We start from the raw sequence: 13482 nt of genomic DNA, 5'->3' as shown, positions 1-13482 counted from the left end.
GTGTGGCAGGGGGAGGGATGTCTGCCATTGCTGAGGCTTGAGTAGGCAGTTTTATGCCCACAGTGTAAACAAAGTGGCAGGGTAACTCGAACTGGGCAGAGCTCACTGCAACTCAACAAGGCCTATGCCTCTCTAGATTCCACCTCGGGGGCAGGGCATATCTGAACAAAAGACAGCAGACAGCTTCTACAGACTTAAACAACCCTGCCTGACAGCTCTGAAGAGTGCAGTGGTTCTCCCAGTATGGCATTCGAGATCTGTTAATGGACAAACTGCCTCCTCAAGTGAGTCCCTGACCCCCATGTAGCCTAAACGGGAGACATCTCCCAGTAGGGACTGACAGACACCTCATACAGGCAGGGGACCCTCTGGAATGAAGCTTCCAGAGGAAGGATCAGGCAGCAATATTTGCTGTTCTGCAGCCTCTGCTGGTGATACCCAGGCAAACAGGGTCTGGAGTGGATCTCCAGCAAACTCGAACAGACCTGCAGCTGAAAGGCCTGTTAGAAGGAAAACTAACAAACAGAAAAGAATAGCATCAACATCAACAGAAAGGACATCCACACCAAAACCCCACGTTGTGGGAAGTCAGGGACCCCAAATGGAAGGACCGGCTGGAGCTGTGGCAGAGGAACACGAATTGTGAAAATTTCATGGACATTTATCAGTTCCCAAATAATACTTTTATAATTTCTTATGCCTGTCTTTACTTTAATCTCTTAAGCCTGTTATCTTCGTAAGCTGAGTGTGTATGTCACCTCAGGAAATAAGAAAGTCACTCAAAACCACACAGCTACATGGAAACTGAACAACCTGCTCCTGAATGACTACTGGGTAAATAACAAAATGAAGGCCAAAATAAATATATTCTTTGAAACCAATGAGAACAAAGACGCAACACACCATAATCTCTGGGACAAATTTAAAGCAGTGTATGGAGGGAAATTTGTAGCAATAAATGCCCACAAGAGAAAGCAAGAAAGATCTAAAATCGACACCCTAACATCACAACTAAAAGAACTAGAGAAGCAAGAGCAAACAAATTCAAAAGCTAACAGAAGACAAGAAATAACTAAGATCAGAGCAGAACTGAAGGAGATAGAGACACAAAAAGGCCTTCAAAAAAATCAGTGAATCCAGGAGCTGACTTTTTGAAAAGATCAACAAAATTGATAGATCACTAACAAGATTAATAAAGAAGAAAAGAAGAAAAGAGAGAAGAATCAAATAGACATAATAAAAAACGATAAAGGGGATATCACCACCAATTCCACAAAAATACAAATTACCACCAGAGAATACTATAAACACCTCTACGCAAATAAACTAGAAAATCTAGAAGAAATGGATAAATTCTTGGACACATATACCCTCCCAAGACTAAACCAGGAAGCTGAATCTCTGAATAGACCAATAACAGATTCTTAAATTGAGGCAATAATTAATAGCCTATCAAAAAAAAAAAAATCCAGGACCAGATGGATTCACAGCCAAATTCTACCAGAGGTACAAATAGGAGCTGGTACCATTCCTTCTGAAACTATTCCAATCAATAGAAAAAGAGGTAATCCTCCCTAACTTATTTTATGCAGCCAGCATCATCCTGATACCAAAGCCTGGCAGAGACACAACAAAAAAAGAGAATTTTAGGCCAATATCCCTGATGAACATCGATGTGAAAATCCTCAATAAAATACTGTCAAACCGAATCCAGCACCACATCAAAAAACTTATCCACCACGATCAAGTCAACTTCATCCCCGGGATGCAAGGCTGGTTCAACATATGAAATCAGTAAACGTAATCCATCACATAAACAGAACCAATGACAAAAACCACATGATTATCTCAGTAGATGCAGAAAAGGCCTTCAACAAAATTCAACAGCCTTTCCTGCTAAAAACTCTCAATAAACTAGGTATTGATGGAATGTATCTCAAAATAATAAAGGCTATTTATGACAAACTCACAGCCAATGTCATACTGAATGGGCAAAAACTGGAAGCATTCCCTTTGAAAACTGGCACAAGACAAGGATGCCCTCTCTCACCACTCCTATTTAACATAGCATTGGAAGTTCTGGCCAGGGAAAGAGAAAGAAATAAAGGGTATTCAGTGAGGAAGAGAGGATGTCAAATTGTCTCTGTTTGCAGATGACATGATTGTATATTTAGAAAACCCCATCAACTCAGCCCCAAATCTCCTTAAGCTGATAAGCAGCTTCAGCAAAGTCTCAGTACACAAAATCAGTGTGCAAAAACCCAAGCATTCCTATACACCAAGAACAGACAAACAGAGAGCCAAATCATGAGTGAACTCCCTTTCACAATTGCTACAATGAGAATAAAATACCTAGGAATCCAAATTACAAGGGGTGGGAAGGACCTCTTCAAGGAGAACTACAAACCACTGCTCAAGGAAATAAAAGAGGACACAAACAAATGGAAGAACATTCTATGCTCATAGATAGGAAGAATCAATACCATGAAATTGTCCATATTGCTCAAAGTGATTTATAGATTCAATGCCATTCCCATCAAGCTACCACTAACTTTCTGCACAAATTCACAAGAATTGGAAAAAAAAAATACTTTCAATTTCATATGGAACGAAAAAAGAGCCTTCATAGCCAAGACAATCCTAAGCAAAAAGAACAAAGCTGGAGGCATAATGCTACCTGACTTCAAACTATATTGCAAGGCTACAGTAACCAAAATAGCATGGTACTGGTACCAAAACAGATATATAGACCAATGGAACAGAACAGAGTCCTCAGAAATAACACCACACATCTACAACCATCTGATCTTTAACAAACCTGACAAAAACAAGCAATGAGGAAAGGATTCCCTATTTAATAAATGGTGCTGGGAAAACTGGCTAGCCGTACGTAGAAAGCTGAAACTGGATCCCTTCCCTACACCTTAAACAAAAATTAACTCAAGATGAATTAAAGACTTAAATGTGAGACCTAAAATCACAAAAACCCAAGAAGAAAGCCTAGGCAATACCATTCAGGAGATAGACATGGGCAAAGACTTCGTGACTAAAACACCAAAAGCAATGGCAACAAAAGCCAAAATAGACAAATGGGATCTAATTAAACTAAAGAGTTTCTGCACAGCAAAAGAAACTATCATCAGAGTGAATAGGCAACCTACAGAATGGGAGAAAATTTTTGCAATCTGTCCATCTGACAAAGGACTAATATTCAGAATATACAAAGAACTTAAACAAATTTACAAGAAAAAAACAAACAACCCCATCAAAAATGAGCAAAGAATATGAACAGACACTTCTCAAAAGAAAACATTTATGCAGCCAACAGACACATGAAAAAATGCTCATCATCACTGGTCATGAGAGAAATGCAAATCAAAACCACAGTGAGATATCATCTCATGCCAGCTAGAATGGTGATCATTAAAAAGTCAGGAAACAACAGATGCTGGAGAGGGTGTGGAGAAATAGGAACACTTTTACACTGTTGGTGAAAGTGTAAATTAGTTCAATCATTACGGAATAGAGTGTGGTGATTCCTCAAGGATCTAGAACTAGAAATATGATTTGACCCAGCGATCCCATTACTGGGTATATACCCAAAGGATTATAGAACATGCTGCTATGAAGACATGTGCACACATACGTTTATTGCAGCACTATTCACAATAGCAAAGATTTGGAATGAACACAAATGTCCATCAATAATAGACTGGATTAAGAAAATGGCACATATACACCATAGAATACTATGCAGCCATAAAAAAGGATGAGTTCATGTCCTTTGCAGAGACATGGATGAAGCTGGAAACTGTCATTCTCAGCAAACTATTACAAGGACAGAAAACCAAACACCACATGTTCTCACTCATAAGTGGGAGCTGAACAATGAGAACACATGGACACAGGAAGGGTAACATCCTACACCAGGGCCTCTTGGGTTGTGGGGGGCTGAGGGAGGGAGTGTCGGGAGAAATAGCTAATGTAAATGATGAGTTGAAGGGTGTAGCAAACCAATGTGGCACATGTATACCTACGTAACAAACCTGCACATTGTGCACCTATACCCTGGAACTTAAAGTATAATAATAACAGTAAAATTTTTAAAAATACTTTCATTGACAGACTGTAATTGTACATATTTATGTGGTATGATTTGACATACTGGTACATGTATATATTGTATGATGATCACATCAGGGTAGTTAGTACCATTACCTCATGTATATATTATTTCTTTGTGTTGAGAACATTCAAAAACCTCTCTACTACTTGTATTTCTTATAGACAACATATAGTTGAGTCTTGTTTTTGTTTTGTTTTTATTACGCACTGAAAATCTCTATATTTTAGTTGGTTTATTTAAATCATTCATATTTAAAGTGATTATTGATAATTAGGTTAATATCTACCATGTTTGTAGCTATTTTCTATTTGTTGAATTTGTTCTGTTTCTTTTATTTTCCTTTTATCTGCCTGTTGCAGGAAGTCAGGGACCCTGAACAGAGCGACTGGCTAGAGCCATGGCAGAGGAACATAAATTGTGAAGATTTCATGGACATTTATCAGTTCCCAAATAATACTTTTATAATTTCTTATGCCTGTCTTTAATCTCTTAATCCTGTTATCTTCATAAGCTGAGTATGTACATCTCCTCAGGACCACTATGATAATTGTGTTAACTGTACAAACTGATTGTAAAACATGTGTGTTTGAACAACATGAAATCAGTCCACCTTGAAAAAGAACAGAATAACAGCCCTTTTTGGGAAACAAGGGAAGACAACCATAAGGTCTGACTGCCTGTGGGGTCGGGCAAAAAGGGCCATATTTTCTTCTTGCAGATGAGCCTATAAACAGATATGCAAGTAGGGAAGATATCACTACATTCTTTTCCTAGCAAGGAATATTGGTATTAATACTCTGGGAAAGGAATTAATTCCTGGGGAGAGGTCTATAAACTGCTGCTTTGAGAATGTCTGTCCTATGCAGTTGAGATAAGGACTGAAATATGCCCTGGTCTCCTGCAGTACCCTCAGCCTTACTAGGATTGGGAAACTCCATCCTGGTAAATTTTTGGTCAGACTGGTTCTCTGCTCTCAAACCCTGTTTCCTGTTGTTTAAGATGTTTATCAAGACAATATGTACACTGCTGAACATAGACCCTCATTAGGAGTTCTGATTTTTGCCTTGTCCGGTTTCCTCAGAAGCATGTGATCTTTGTTCTGCTTTTTGCCCCTTGAAGTATGTAACCTACTCCCTGTTCATACACCACCTCCCTTTTTGAAATCCTTAATAAAAACTTGCTGGTTTTGAGGCTTGGGTGGGCATCACGGTCCTACCAATATGTGATGTCACCCCCGGCAGTCCAGCTGTAAAATTCTTCTCTTTGTACTCTTTCTCTTTACTTCTCAGCTGGCTGACACTTATGGAAAATAGATCCTATGTTGAAATACTGGGTGCAGGTTCCCCCAATATCTGCCTTTTCCAGTTTTAATCAAGCAGTTTATAATTCCATTATATCTCCTCTTTTACCATATTGCTTCTACTTTTTTAAAAAAGTATTTTTTTACTGGTTGCCCTAGAGTTTGCAATATGATGTTTTAACTAGTCTAAGTCTCCCTTCCAATAACAGTATACTGCCTCAGGTGTAGTGCAAGAACATTATAATCGGGTATTCCGAATTCTTCCCTCCCATATTTTATGATATGGCTGTCATTTATTTCACTTATTCATATGCTATAATCACCCCATACACATAGTCGCCAAAGTACAATGGTTCAGCTTATGATTTTTCTACTTTACGATGACATAAAAGATATTTATTCAGTAGAAACCATACTTTGAATACCGTTACAACTATTTTGTTTTTCACTTTCAGTACAATATTCCATAAATTACATTAGATATTTAATGCTTTATTATAAAATAAGCTTTATGTGAGATGATTTTTCCCAACTGTAGGCTGATGTAAATGTTCTGAGCACATTTAGGGTAGGCTAGGCTAAGCGTTGATGTTTGCTAGGTTAGGTGTATTAAATGCATTTCAACATAATATTTCCCTTATGATGGGTTTAATGGGATGTAACCTTATTGTAAATCAAGGAACATCAGTACACAGTTACTATTATTACTTTCAACAAATAATTATTTTAGAATAATTAAATATATGCAAGATAAAAGGCTTTATTTCTCTTTATTAATTCCTTCTCTGCCATTCTTCCCTTCTTTATGTAGATATAAATTTCTGGCCTGTATAATTTTCCTCCTTCTTGAAGAACTTCACTTAACATTTCTTGCAAGGCAGATCTGCTGACAACAAATCTCCTCACTTTTTGTCTGAGAAAGTCTTTATTTCTTCATTTTTGAAGGATAATTTCTGTGGATATAGAATTCTAGGTTGGTGGAGTCTGTATTTCCATACTTTCAATGTTTCACTCCATTCTCTTCTTGCTTGCATGGCTTCTGTATTAGTCTGCTAGGGCTGCCATTTTTAAGAAAATGCCAGACTGGATGCTTTAAACAATGGCAATGTGTTTGTTTGCTTGTTTGTTTGTTTGTTTATTATTATTTTGCAGTCCTGGAGGCTGGAAAGTCCAAATCAAGCTGTTGGCAGAGTTTACCTCTCCAAGGTCTCTCTCCTTGGCTTCCAGATGGCTAACTTCTCACTGTGAACTCATGGGGCTTCCTCCTGTGCATGAGTCCTTGATGTCTCCTCTTCTTCCCATAAGGACATCAGTCCTGTGGCATTAGGACTCCACCTGTATCACCTCATTTAACCTTAAACATCTCTTTAAAGGCCCCATCTCCAAATACAGTCCCACTGGAGTTGGACTTCAACCCAACCCCAGTTGCACCCGAATTGGGTTCAATTCGGTTTACAACAGCTTCTAGAAATAGATCTTCTGTAATTCCTATCTTTGTTCCTATGTAAGTAACATAATTCTCCCCCTCTGGCATCTTTCAAGATTTGTGTTTGTCTTTGGTCTCTTGTAGGTTGAATATGCTATACCTAGGTGTTAATATTTTGAAAGTTCTCCTGCTGTGTTTTCTCTAAGCTTCTTAGATATGTGCTTTGGTGTCTGTCACTAATTTTGGAAAGTTCTTCATTATTCAAATATTTCTTCTTCTCCTTTCTCTTCTTCTCTTTCTGGTATTCCAATTCTGCGTATGTTACACCCTTTCACATTGTCGTGCAGTACGTGGATATTCTGTTCCACTCCCATTCCTTTTTCTCCTTGAATTTTGGTTTGGGAGGTTTCTTTCTTTTTTTTCCTTTTTTTCTGAGATGGAGTCTCGCTCTGTCGCCCAGGCTGGAGTGCAGTGGCATGATCTCGGCTCACTGAAAGCTCCGCCTCCTGGGTTCACACCATTTTCCTGTCTCAGCCTCCCGAGTAGCTGGGACTACAGGCACCTGCCACCTCACCCGGTTAATTTTTTGTATATTTAGTAGAGATAGGGTTTCACTATGTTAGCTAGGATGGTCTCGGTCTCCTGACATCGTGATCTGCCCACTTTGGCCTCCCAAAATGCTGGGATTACAGGCATGAACCACTGCACCTGGCCGGGAGGTTTCTTTTAACATATCTTCAAGTTTACCAATTCTTTCCTTGGCCTTGCCCAATTTACTGATGAGCTCAATAAAGGCACTCTTCATTTCTGTCACAGTGCTTTTGATTTGTATCATTTCCTATTGATTCCTTCTTAGCATTTATACTTCTCTACATATATCACTCATATGCCCTTGTATGTTTTCAACTTTTTCCAGTAGAATCTTTAACATGTTAATCATGGTTATTTTCAATTCTCTGTCTGATTATTCCAATATCTGTCTCATATTCAAGTCTGGCTCTGAGGCTTGCTTTTGTCTCTTCAGCATTAGTCTGGCTAAGAACTGGGCTCTATTTAATGTTTTCTATGACTATAGAAGCCAGAGGTTTCAAATTATTTCAGTATTCTTGTTTTTATCTTCCCTCTTTACTCATGACTTTCCTAAGTACTTTTCCTCAGAGAGAGTGTGCATTTTGCAGCTCTTTTAGCTGTAAGCCATTGTTATTACATTGGAGCCCTGTGGAAGTGGTGGGAGGGTGAAGGAGAGGGGAAGAGTTTTATAATCTTATGATAAAATCTCAGTCCTTTAGCTGAGTGTGGTGGCATGCACCTGTAGTCCCAGTTATTTAGGAGGCTGAGGCGAGAGGATCACTTTAGCCCAGGAGGTGGAGGTTGCAGTGAGCTGAAATCATACCAATGCCCTCCAGCCAAGGTGACAGAGCGAGACCTTGTCTCAAAAATAAACAAACAAACCTCAATATTTTAGGGGGCCTCTGTCCCTGGACTGAGATCTTCAAAGGTATTTCTCAGCACCTTCTCCCTTCTTCCCCTCTTAGATGAAACAAGAGGGATAGAGGAGGCTGGAATGGGAGAAATGCCCTCTTCTCCACCCTGTCCCATCCCACCCCCTCCCTTCTGAGCCAGGGTGTGGCTCTGGTAAAGTCTTTCCCCTGGAAAGGAGGCCTTTGTGAGGAAAAGGTCTAGAAGTATTTCCAAAGAATTACTCTCCCCATCTCCTTGTCAGAGCCACAAAGGAATCTTTTTCAGATCGTGACCTTGAGAATCTGGTGGGGTTCCTGGAGATAAAATTTATGAAATTGTGGGGACCTCCTAAGACTGGACCCCTAGACTCTCTCACTGTCTTGCTAGTCCATACTCAGTCTTCAGCAATTCAACAAAATTACCATAAAAGTGTTTTTACCAGTTTATAAATCCCACATCTCCCACTCTAGATAATCTGAACCCTGAATTCACGTGTCTCTTTAGTTCTCTGATGGATTCAGGAAAAGTTGCTAATTTTCAGTTTGTTTAGCTATTGCTGGTTGTAGGAACAGAAGTGATGACTTCCAAGCTCGTTATATGTCAGAGCTGAAACTGGAAGTCACTTCTGGGATTTCTAAGTGATTTCTTTTAAATCATCCATTCTATTTCTTTCTTTCTTTTTGTTTGTTTGTTTGTTGAGACAGGGTCTAACTCTGTCACCCAGGCTGGAGTGCAGTGGCATGATCTCATCTCACTGCAACCTCCATGTCCCGGCTTCAAGTGATTCTCCCACCTTGCCCTCCCGAGTATCTGGGATTACAGGTGCCCACCACCACGCCAGGCTAATTTTTGTATTTTTTAGTAAAGACAGGGTTTCACCATGTTGGCCAGGCTGGTCTCAAACTCCTGACCTCAAATGATCTGCCCATCCCAGCCTCCCAAATTGCTGGGATTACAGGTATGAGCCACCATGCCCAGCCTATTCTATTTCTTCTTATTATTACTTCTTCCTTTGGGTCTCATGACCTCTTATTCTTTTTTATGGATGTTAGTCCTTTCTTCATTTGTTAGAGATCCTTAAACATACTTACATAGTCACTTTTAAGTTGGTCCATTTGAGTAATAGGTGCCGATGAAATAATAATAATAATAATAATAGTAAATATTTCATATTAATTTAAATAGGTAAGTTATTTTCATGAGTGAATTGATCTCCTAATTTTTACGTTATTGGCTAACTTCCTCAGATTTAATTTTCCTCCTAGGTTTTAGAATTTTGATGCATAGTGAGCAAAAGGATTTTGTTTAGTTTTGTTTTTCTCTCTGATATCATTCCCTCCTGTGCTCCATGGATATCTAAGTTAGGCTAGTTGGATTCTTACTCCAGAACTCTGCTGTCCGGTGAAAACCCAGGGTGCCTGTCTTTTAGTGATGTGGATAGTGTCTATTCTGTCACTCCTGCCCTTTCCCTCTTCTCTAGGTACCGAGCTTTGTATCAGCTGTATGCATATTTTTCAGATACATTGTACAGGTGATTATTAGGCCTATATGTATTTTTCAGATAAATTTTTCATACCTCCTGCTTTGTGCTTCTGATTTATGCAGAAATTTATCTCGAGGAATAAAGGCTGAGTCTGTTTTATTTTTTTCTCATTTAAAGCTTGATATAGCATTTATTTGGAGTAGATTAGGGCCTTAAAACATGAATTTATAATACCTTCTTGCCTGGAAGACATGTTTCATTTATTTTAGCAATATCTCTGTGAAATATATGAAGTTAGGCTTTATGTACCCATTTTACAAATGCAAAGAGAGGGTAACAGGTAATCAGGGACAGGCCTGGCTAATTTTTAATTTTTTTGTAGAGATGAGGTCTTGCTATGTTACCCAGTTTGGTCTCAAATTTCTGTCTTCAAGTGATTCTCTTGCCTTGGCCTCCCAGGTTACTTGGACTCCCAAAATTCTAGGATTAGGTGCCCAACCTAAGTAGGTAATATGCATAATTATACTGAACATGTGGTATTCATAGCTCAGGCTTTAATGTCTTTTTCTTGCTTATGACATTTAGAATCAGGTTGTGATGGAGAAGCTCTATGGTAGATAGGCCAAATGTTCCATTTACAACTTTATCATAAGGTTTTTCTACTTTAGAATCAGAGGTTTCTGCTTAGAGATTTCCAAGCCATTCGTTGTTTCATGCCATTCTTTCACTGTATTTTTTCTTTCAGGTGCTCTACACAGAAAAGTTTATGGAGATTTCATTTCCTTCTCCTTGACCTTCAGTAACACACAGACGATTTCTAATGAATTCAGATCCACTCCATGGAGGTTCTCCTCTCCGTTTAATCTCACATCTTTCTCAGATTTCATCTTCTAGAGATTGGAGCCCTTGTACATGGGACAGGTGAGAATGGGGGTGTTTGTGTTTATACTTTTCTTGAATTTTATGGCCTTCATTACCCAAAGCTGTGTGAAATTGAGGGAAACACAGTTGGCTTGAATTCTAGAGCCATCTGTTCAACCTGTTCAAGATATTGGTGGTTGACTGTTTACTAAACAGACTTCCCTGAGTGGCAGCCCAAAGGCCTAGGCGGAGGCTTCTGTTAATCATTAGGCATTTAACAAACAGTTGGGGCCCTTGCTAGCTTTGCTATCATTGCTTTCAGGAGCAACGTTCTGTGCCCTGCCATCAGCCACATAACAAGAGATGAGCTCCCTGGTGTGTTTGCTGTGAGGATTTCCCGCAGGCTTGGGTTGCCACGCCCAAGTAGCAGTGGTCAAGCATTCTGCAGGAGATGTGACATGTGTGCTTTGGTTGTTGACTTTATCTTTGCCAACACACGTGGGTGTCTAATGTTGGCTGGGAAACTGGGCTCCAGGGTGGAGCCAAGGTTTAATTTTGTTGATAATTTAATGCTTGAAGAGACATGTACTTTGGTGAGTTCTCTCCCTTGAGACTTGTGCCCTTTCACTAATCCTTTGCATAAACACTGCCTTGAAAACTGTTTATGAAGTATTCACAAAGGCATGTGAAACTGTTGGTAAACAGTCATTGTGAATAACATTTACTCATGATCAGATTCCCGAACCTAAGTTTCTTTTTGAGATAGAATTTATTATGTGATGCAAATCTTGGTGAAGCCGCAAACACAGGTTGAAGCTCTCTGCCTGATTCTTGTGGCAGATTAGAGTTCATGACAGAAATGGTAATTTAGCCTGGGGAATGGAAATGAAACTTCTCCCAAAGTCTCTATATTCCAATAGCAATCTCAACTAGTTGAAAGTATTTTAAAATAGGAAAAGAACCATGAGGTTGCAGGAAGGTAGATAGAGGCAAGGGCAACCCAACATTTAGGTAAGAAAAGAAAATAAACACTTGGCGGTGAATGTCCCTCAGATCTAGTGGTGTGGTAGAGCTGAATGTCATGGCCTTTAGTAGCAGCTCATATCTCTTCCCAGCATTGTTTTGAGAGATAGCGAGTTGGTAGCTTGCAATTGACTACAGTCAGTATTCACACCACAGAAATCGTCAAATGCTACCAATCCTTGAGAGCCAGTTGTAGAATGAATGTAACCAATGCACCACTGAAATTAAGAGTTCAGACTACCTCTTAATATCATTTCCAAAGAGTGGGAGAGGTTATATTCTTTCAGAAGTAAAGACATAGAAGGGTTGAAGATATATTCTCGGAAAAGTTGTAAGAGCTTGACTATATGATATACCTGAGTCAAGAAAGAGTCCCTGAATTTAAACTGAGCTTTTCTTTCTGGGTGACACCACATTATCTGTGAAATAAAACCACTTTAGAGAACTGAGCGAACAAAACTATACAATGCAAGCAATTTCCAGGCCTTAGCCTTTGTATTCTGCTTGGTTTTACTGGTTTGATTCATTTTATTTATTCATCTGTTCATTTGACACTTCTTTTTGAGTACCTCCTGTAGGCTGTGTTAGCTCTTCTTGGATGAACAAAGACAAGGTTGTTGTCTTCATGAAGCTTATGGTTTAGTAGAAAATACAGATAATAATCAAGCATCCAGAAATAAGTGTATAATTACAAACTGTAGTAAGTTGTACAAAGGAAAAGGAGGCCTGAAGTGGTGACTCCCCCACCTGTAATCCCAGCACTTTGGGAGGCTGAGGAGGGTGGATTGCCTAGCTCAGGAGTTCGAGACAAACCTGGGCAACAAGGCAAAACTGCATCTCTACAAAAAATACAAAAATTAGCTGGGCATGGTAGTGAGCACCTGTAGTCCTAGCTACTTGGGGGATTGAGATGGGAGGATCACTTGAGCCCAGGAGGTTGAGGCTACAGTGAGCTGAGATTGCACCACTGCACTCCAGCCTGGGTGACAGAGTGAGACTCCATCTCTAAACAATAAATAAATTAAAAATTGTTTTTTTACAAAGGAAAAGGATAGACTGCTAAAGAAATATCTGATGACTTGGTTATGCTGAGGGTGGGTAGGGGAGGTTTCCATGAGGAAGTGAGGACTGAGCTGAGATCAAAAGGATTGGTAGCAGTTTCACCAGGAGAATGGAAGTGAGTAATGGAAGAGGTTTAAATAGGGAAAGCAAATGTGCAGTGGCCCTTTGGTGAGAAGAAACGTGTGTACTTTTAAGAAAATTAGAAAGGGGCTGTAGAACAGAGCGCGGGGATAGTGGTGTGGGATGAATTGTGTTAATAAATTTATGTTAATCTAGGAAGAATGGAAAGTTGATAGATCAGATTTGCTTTCTATTTTTAATTTCACTTTGGTTACAATATGGAGAACTGATTAGAGGGAAGAGGAAGATGAGGACACAAGTTAGAGGCTATTCCTGTATATTCCCGGTGAGAGATAATGGGACTCTGGACCATGTTAATGGCAGTGGTGATGTGGATAAGGAGATACAGGGAGGAGACATTTAGGATATAAAACATTGACGACACCTGGTGATGGATTAAATATGAGAATGGCAGGGGAGGGGGTCTTATCAGGATGACTCCAAGATTTTTGGCTCTGGAGATCGAATGAATAATTGTTCTATTTACTAAGATTGAGAACCAGCACTGGAATGGAAGCCATGAATTTGGATTTGGGATGTTTCAATATTTACAATGGAGATGTCTAGTAGACATTTTGGATATACAGATCCGGAATAGCATGAAGAGCTGCCCGCATCTA

Source organism: Macaca mulatta, chromosome 5 (assembly GCF_049350105.2).
Source record: "Macaca mulatta isolate MMU2019108-1 chromosome 5, T2T-MMU8v2.0, whole genome shotgun sequence".
Taxonomy (NCBI): domain Eukaryota; kingdom Metazoa; phylum Chordata; class Mammalia; order Primates; family Cercopithecidae; genus Macaca; species Macaca mulatta.
The sequence above is the reverse complement of the archived record's forward strand: the minus strand, read 5'-3'. Positions refer to the sequence as shown.